We start from the raw sequence: 8,299 nt of genomic DNA, 5'->3' as shown, positions 1-8,299 counted from the left end.
TATATATATATCTCATCCCCGCACATCTAACCCAGAACCAGACATCGCTCTGACATGGTCCAAAACATACCAAAGTCTCTCTCAGTGGTGAAAGAGGTGCTGAAATTACACTAGAAGAGCGCTGTATGGAGAGCTGTTGAATGCATGTATCAATTTTACGCTTACTGTATGAAAAGCCCATTGAATGATTAATGCGGTGTATTTTTATTAGTATTTTTTTTACTTATTTGCATGGTCCTTCACTCAAAACTCTCCCTGTGTGCCTTTGTTTAGAACTAAAGGAAATTAGTCTTGGATTTTATTTAAATTTCTCAAATTATTTATCGATGTTTTGGTGAAGGATGTGCTCTTTTCTTCAGCTGATGTGTCTTTCGTCCTCTCAACATTTCTTGGATGATGTTGAAAACAACACCCAGGTCCCGCTTTAGCACCTGCTGAGGTTTGTGTTGTTATTTTCAGTGTTTTCCATTGTTGCTTATTATAAATAGTTGGGGGGAGGGGGGGAGTTCTCTCCAACCAACTTTCTGTGTCCTGCAGAATGCTTAAATTATTGTACAGGTTACAACACAAGTTGGGTTTTGATTGATTTATTTATTTTTTTTTATCTCAGATCATTTGTGAACTGATAAATTCTCTCTGAACCTCAGTGCATCTAACAGAAAAAAAAGGCTAATGATGAGGCCATTGCACTACAGTATAAAGAAAAATGTCGGATATCAAACGACATAAATACAAAGTGTCTTCATTGTGTTGGTTTGTTCACAATCAGCAGTGGGTGTGAGCGGGCCGGCAGGGACCGGGGTCCCATGTCTGTCCCCTGACAGTGTTTGTAAACCCCTTGTTTCCACAGATCAGTCTGATCAGAGAGCTGCGGCTCTGAAACGGTAACTATTCCAGCCGCTGATGAATGAAGATCACGTTTCCCCTAATAGCCAGCCCTTTATTTTCACAACCTCCCACCGCTCACTTCAGCCACTCTGGACCACGTCCTCCAACTAATTGAGCTGATTATTGCAAGATGTGCATGTTTTGTTGTGCACGTGTGTGTGTGTTGCACGTGGATCAAGTGTCGATTTAAGCCTGCAGCACTCTGATTTGAACTTTATTCCATAAAACTATCGCAACTCCCCCGTTAGATTGATGATCATAAAACCTGTTGGGGAGGCAGACATGACGGAGAAAGACCAGCAAATCCGGAACCTTTGTGTCGATCCTGGTTTGGGTGGTTATCAATGTCTTGTTTACATCTATCTTATTACCCCAGAGGCCAGGTAAAGATTTCAGTAAACCATGCAGCTAAGCAAGCATGAAGGGACAGCGCACAGGGGGTAGGTAGGTGTGCCTGTGTGAGGGTTCGTTTCACGAAGGTTCTGACCAGACAGCAGGTTCATCAGATTGGAGGGGTTCGGATTCCAGCTCCACTCTAAAATATACAGCCTCGCCGTTTAAAGGCAGTTAAAAGGTGAGAAAGGATCACATTCACCTGATGAGGATGATATAACAAACATGGCCACATTAAGCAGGGCTGCATCCAAGGGTCAGGGGCCGTGCAGAGGGCAAGTCCAAGAAAACAGGGATGTAAACATGTCCAGCTAGCATGAGGTCTTCAAAACTTTATGTACAGATTAGCAGAACCCGTTGGAAAAGTTGAAGACAACAACTTTATGTTGAAAAGGGCTCCTTCATCGGTTTTCTTATTTCCTTGTATTCGCTACATAAACATGTTAGTTTCAAATTTCTACTCTTCTTGAAGAGTGAAGCCACCGTTGACGGGACAAAACTTCAGGGGCTTATCTGGCCCTGGATCCACCCACAGTGTGCATGAAGTCTTAAATGTTTTGATTTGTTTACCAAATTTATGAATATTTTTGAAAAAACAGGAACAACAACAACAATAACCCTTTTATTGTATTAGTTTCCATAAATGTAGGATGACGTTATTCTTCCAAATAAATCTGGACTATGTTTATTTCATCCATGTGTTTCTGAAGGTGGTGACCACATGTCAGGTTGTCGCACACCAATAAATTCAACCACAAAAATATCCAAAGTAGCTGGTTTTCAAAGAGCATGATATGGCTCTTCACTCTGGGTGTCACTGTGTTAGGGATGGCACAAGTGCTTAAGAAGTTTGTGTCAAAACTGATGCTAAAATAAAGTGTTATTTTAGCTTTTTTTAAAAAAAATAGGAATGTGGACTGCATTTGATCAGCTCTTGTTGAAATTCAAAACGATCTAAAAAAGCATTTGTTTTTTCTTTTTGGCATCAAGACGACCTTAGATTGGAAAAAAGACTAAAAAAATGCAATGTTTGGATGAATCAGATGTGAACTGAATGACTCGCTAAGAATCGTCATGTATAGATTTCTACATACAACACCATAGAAAAAAAGTAAATGTTTTGTTTTGAGGGTGGAAATAATTTCGAATTGAAGATCGTTTGTTTGGAAAGTTTCAAAGACAGAAAACCTAAAACGGTTATTCATGTCCACAAAATACAATTTTCTGAATTTGATATGCCATTATAATTTGGTGTACCTGAAACACTCGTCAACATCAGCACTTAAGACATGTACAAGTTACTAAGAAGTGACTGTGCAGATCTGAAAGACAAAATGACAAAAATAAACATACATATTATTAACTTTTAAACAAACGCATCAGCTAGTTAAATCTGTTCTCCCAGATGATACTAACAATCCAGTCTTGTATTTTATTTTATGAAAGAAATGAGCATGAACTGAAATGAACCAAGAGCTATTTAAACAGTCAAACAGTACCAGACAAGTAATAAAAAAAACCCTACATAGTTTGTGGATGCTAATTAAAATCAGAGGGTAAAATCCCATGAGAGGTTTGCCAAGCAGCAGCCAAAAAACCGTCATCATCCCACTCACCCCGCTCACCCCACCGTGGAGGTGTGGACAAAACTCCCATGCCAAATGCAGATGGCCTGAACACAGCAGCAAAACGGCAACAAGTGTCTGTTTTTCTAGCAGGCTGGCCATCATGGCTGATGAGTAGCTGTGTCTGTTTACAGGGAGCGGGGAAGGGGGTAGAGGAGGGCTGCTGGGTGGTGAGTGAGAGCAAAAGAGAGAGCGTGGCGCTTTCGCTGCTGCCCTTAATTTATTCGATCAATCACTCCATTTGATTCTTGTTTATTTTCAGGAGTTGCACGGTCATTTCAGCTGCACACTGAGCCCTTTATGGACTGGCCAAGGCGTTTTCCCCCCCTCCACCGCCGGGACTGTATAGCATGCATTAGGCCGTAATTTGAAAGGAAGAGTGGTTCCAGCACTTCTCAGGTATTTCACGGTTCCTAACCTTTATGGTGGAACGGCCAGAGTCCTGTCTCTCGTCAAGCTGGCAATGCGCAGACATGCGGGGCTTCAGACTCACTCTGATTTATATCAACGCCGCGGGTTTCCCATTAATGACTTCAAACACACGTCGGTGTGGAATTGCAATATCCATAATTTGGCAAGTGGAATCTAGAGAAAAGCAAGGATATTTAATGTGATTTCTTTGGTAGAAGGCCTAAAATGACAGCTATTGTGAATTCACTGATTTTTTTTTTTTTTTGCATGTCTTTCACGGATCTAAATATTGTACAGATACACTTGTTACAGATTGCAAAGCAGTTGTTGTAGATCAGAATGCTCTGATCTGAAGAGCCTAGCCAGAGGTTAGCTTGCTTTTGCTAATGTTAAGACACGCAAGTACGAAACCGTCTTGGGACCAATATCCAGGATCAGATAAACTTCAGCTTGCTCTGCATCAAAGTGGCACAAAGGCAGGGCTGTATAATTGGATCATGATTACCAGTTTACATTTTAAACAGTGAACAGATTGAAGACTCAAAATTTGAGGCTTCCATGTGTTTTTTTTTTTCAGGAGGTATAAACCCAAACATGAGAGAAGAACCGTGGAAACTTGAATCCTATTGATCTGAGAATAGTTTGTTTTCACTCGCGGCTCAGACCGTCCGCTCTTACTGTCCTGCAACATTTGTATTTTTTTTTTATTAAAAAGAGACTGCAGTAATTAGCAACGTGCTAATGCTTGAATTTGTATCCATTCCTGTGTGCAAGCTTTTTACAACCCTTCGTGGTTTCACATGAAATACAAGACTTGACCCAGTGTCAGTGGCCATATGGGCAGTAAATGCCTCTCCGATAGAGTCAGTGGTTGTGCTGATACTGTAAAAGAGAGACAGCCTTATGATACATCACACGGTGGTGTTTCAAGAGCAAGAAGATGATGGCGAGACAGATGTTCTGGTTTGGAGAGATTTTTTATTTATTTTTTGTTCTCTGTGGTCGAAAGAGAATACAGAAGCAGCGTTGACCACTTCAGCGTTACTGCTAACATCAACAAACTGAAAATGATGCAAAACAATCCGACAGAAATGTCACGAAACGGCATCACAGATCAGACTGAATACGTTTTCTAACCGTAAACAACAGGATGAGCTTTTGTTTTTTTCAGCAAGTCATGAACTAATTTGTTATTTCGCTACGCTGAAATCTAAAAGGTTTGCAGTGTTGCTTAAAGACTGTGGTTTTTGAACTGGTCAGAAGTACGTCAGATAGTGATCCGAGTGGGACTCAGTGGAAACGGAGGCAGAAGGTGAATGCAAACACCACCCAACCTCATCAATCGCTGAGAACGGTTCATCTTTTTTGCTAGATTGTGCGTTTTTATTCAGAGTAGTCAGACGTGGAAGTGATGGAGACGGGGAGAAGACATGCAGCGCGAGAGGTGAGCTGCAGAGAGTTACTGTATGTCAATCACACCTAGTGTCTGTGTATGGAGTGCTTGCTCTATCGCTACGCTGAAGTTGTCATCTAAATAAGTCAAACCTACAATTCAAATATATCCTTCAACTTAAGAGTCAAATCAGAAGAACGTCTTAAACCTCTTTTCTTTGTTTCAATAATGTAACTCAAAAACAAAGTCCATTTCCTGCCGTTTTAAAATGTCTGACAGTTTAATGGCTCTTCAAAAACTTTTGTACTTGTTCAAAAATGTTTGAGGACCGCAACTGTGAAGGCTTCTGCTGACTTTGTGTACATAAGTGATTAGCTGAAACCAGGAGACTCATGGCACAAAAACTGGTCATATCTTTAAATTTGGACAACATTAAGACATCCAGCAGTTTAAAGCTTCCTGTATAAAATCGCGGCGTCATAAATGAAAGTCTATGTGTAATTGTTTCGAAAACAACAAACCAAATGTTTTGTTCCAGTCTGTGGATCTCATCCGCTCTGCTGTAATGATAGACTGATTGAGTTTTTTTTTTTTTTTAAACTTGGAAGTTGCTTCTTTGAAATTTCCAGATTCTTCCTCTTGGCACCAAGTTACGCACAGATGAGTTCGTCATTCTCTTGTTTTTAATTTTCGCTGGGGTAACTCCAGAAAGCAGGTTCGGCAGGTTTTACACAATCTATGCTTTGATATGCATCTAGAAATATAACTTTACAAACATATAAAGCTTTCAATGTCAACCAAAGATGGGAACAAGAAAAAGAAAAACCCCACAAAACAAGATTCAGCTGCTGGACACTTAAACCGTCCACTTAACCACTGATAAAAGGTAGAATGAAATAAATTGAGTCTTTAGATTCTTATTTTTTGTTTTAGTCTGATTTATGCTCCCCGGGAAAGTCAACTTTTCTCAGAAAAATAACACTTCCCCTCATGTCTGGAAGATTCTTTAAAATTTTTATTTTGGATCAAAGTTCATATTTTCATACACGCAGAGCAACAACGACTTGAAATCTCCAGACCTCTTTTTTTTTCCCCCTTTTCCGTGAAGCCTTTTAGAAAACTCGCTAATAACTTTCTACCTCTAACAGACTTCTGTAACATTAAAGAAAATCATCCATCAAACCTTTTGTTGTGTTAAGCTCAGTCTTGGACATAAAATGAGACACTTTGAAGATGAAGGCGAGTGTTTACTTTGTGAATTCAAGTGTGACCCCGGGCATTTTTTTTTTCATTTTTTTTTTTATGTGGAAGCATTGTATTTCATAATGGCTTTTTAATTCCGCCTGCAGGATATCTTAAATGCCTGCAAACCGCCACACACTTTGTTCAGGAACCGTGCTGAGCAAGTTGTGGCCACAGAAACGTGAAATAAAAGTTTGGGAAATAGGTCCGAGAGCTACCTCTGTACATTTTATACCGATCTTTTCAAGTTGAATCCCAAAGGTTAAAGTTACATCAGTATGAACATGTTTGTTACATCCCTCTGACATTGTCACAAAATTCTGAATGTTTTGAGAATAAGACATTTATTTATTCCAAAAACAGCACGAGGCACAAATTGACCGTTTGAGTTAATTCAATAGTGATTGATTTTTATTTCCTTTCGCCATCTGGAATAACGCAGCTCAACTATATCCTCAAGATGTACACACACAAAAAAAAAAGAAAAAAAAGACTTTTGATTCTTGTAAAAATTCAAGGCAAAAACTGAAGAAATATGTCGCGTAAACTTACTTGGGTTTCTTTTATCTTGTAGATGACAGAATAAACGATAAATTATGGAGCTTTAAACTTTTTTTTTTCTCCCCCCAAGCTCAGTTTTCTGTTTCCATATAAATGTTCACACCTAGGAAATAATAAAAGCAAAACTGATTGTTTTATAGACTTTGTGAGAGAGAGCCTCTGAATACACAGCGCTGGTGTTTTTGTGGCTTTTGACTGAAAATGTTTGGTGAAATAACAGGACATGAGCAGGATAGTGATGTTTTTAATGGACCTCTTAGACTCATAGATGAGGGCGATAACCCTCATCTATGAGTTATCACCCACAGACCCAGTAACTGGGTCTGTGGAAACCTCACACAGATTTCTGATGTCAGCTCCTCGGTCCGATTTATCCTTGAACAGGTTTTGCGAACGAAAGAGGATTTTTCTAGATGTGTCGATTATTTTCCTCCCTTTAAAATGAGACAAAAAACTGAGGTGGTTTGAGTGAAAGAGCAATTTAGCAAAGCTGCAAAAGTAATTGCTTTAAAACATAAAGCAGATTATTTCTACCACTAATTAAAGAACCAGCTCCTTTTTGTGCCCGTTTGTGTAAAACTGCCCTAAAAGGTGGAGCTACAGCTAAGCTGCAGGTTTTATTGCAGCTGTTTTTCTGCGAACAGTAGCGAAGTGGAAGGACAGAAACACATGGGCTCCACATGTTTCACACGTTCAGATCGGAAAACGCTGGACCCCTTTACTCTGATGCCTCTAAATAATTTTCAGCTGCAATTAATTTGCAGTCCACGAATTGCTACGGTAACATGACGCTATTCAGAGTTTGGGTAGCAACTAGTTGCATTGACTCAATTTACTTGAGTAACTTTCTGAAAAAAAAAAAAAAAGTACTTTTAGGAGTATTTTTACTACACTGTACTTTCTACTTTTACTTGAGTAAAATTTCTGGACACTTTACCCACTGCGAGTAACTTCCCCGACAGAAAAACACACGTTTTATCCAAAAAATTCTCCTGACACTGACACACCTGCAGTTTTTGGAAAAGTTTTGCCAGCTTTATATCTGAAAAAAAAAAAAAGAAATTTGCCTGATTTTATTATGTTTTGTTGCTTATATTGCCATTTTCTTCCTCAAAATGTGACATTCCCACATAACTTTATATTTTGACCCATCTGATTGTCATTTTAAAATATTAAATGATTGATAATTTGATCTATTACTCCGTATTTGTGTAGACTTTTTTTTTCTTCCTTTTTAACTCGAGTCATTTCTTGGATGGCTACTTTTTACTTGAGTAAAAATACTTTGAAAGCGTGCTCCTCTTACTCGAACACAAGTTTTGGTTCCTCTGCTCACCTCTGATGCTATTGGCCCTCGAAGAAACATGTTGCATGCTGCAAAAGAAGAGCGACGCATCTTCCAGCAATCTAAAAACATACAGAGCTACAATATACACAAATCATGTTCGTGGATCAGAATGGTCTAGTCAAACTCCAGACCCAAATCTAACAACAGGTGATCCCGCAAAGTCCACACCAAACATGTCAGATTCTTTTTCATAAAAAAAGATTTTGAAAACTTATCATGCGTTACTTAGTGTTGACCCGTCACGTAAAATCCCAATGAAACTTCAGAAGTTTGAACATGAGATCATGTAAAAAAGTTTCAAGGACTACAAGCACGTGTGTGTGAGAGAGAGAGTGCACCCTTTTAAGCCAAAATATGAAGTTCTAGATGAGCTGATAATGATGCAGCTCAAGCGCTCTCAAAAGGCTGGAGGTCATCTCCAGTGAAGAAGTGCCTGCT

The 8,299-nt window shown here is 39.2% G+C and overlaps 2 long non-coding RNA genes across 2 annotated transcripts in view; one reads left to right on the top strand and one right to left on the bottom strand.

The window, feature by feature from the left end:
• Window positions 1-8,299, bottom strand: part of LOC103476417 (uncharacterized) — a 36,870-nt gene that overhangs the window by 1,801 nt on the left and 26,770 nt on the right. The gene's annotated exons all lie outside the window — the stretch shown is intronic.
• LOC103476416 (uncharacterized) overlaps window positions 1-8,299 on the top strand; it is a 23,730-nt gene that overhangs the window by 1,607 nt on the left and 13,824 nt on the right. Inside the window, exon 2 of the long non-coding RNA XR_535465.2 lies at window positions 360-439. This is a non-coding gene — a long non-coding RNA (uncharacterized LOC103476416). The remainder of the gene's footprint in view (window positions 1-359; window positions 440-8,299) is intronic.

The sequence above is a fragment of the Poecilia reticulata genome, linkage group LG15 (genome assembly GCF_000633615.1).
Source record: "Poecilia reticulata strain Guanapo linkage group LG15, Guppy_female_1.0+MT, whole genome shotgun sequence".
NCBI lineage: Eukaryota > Metazoa > Chordata > Actinopteri > Cyprinodontiformes > Poeciliidae > Poecilia > Poecilia reticulata.
Note: the sequence above shows the minus strand (reverse complement) of the source record. Positions and strands in the feature narration are given on the sequence as shown.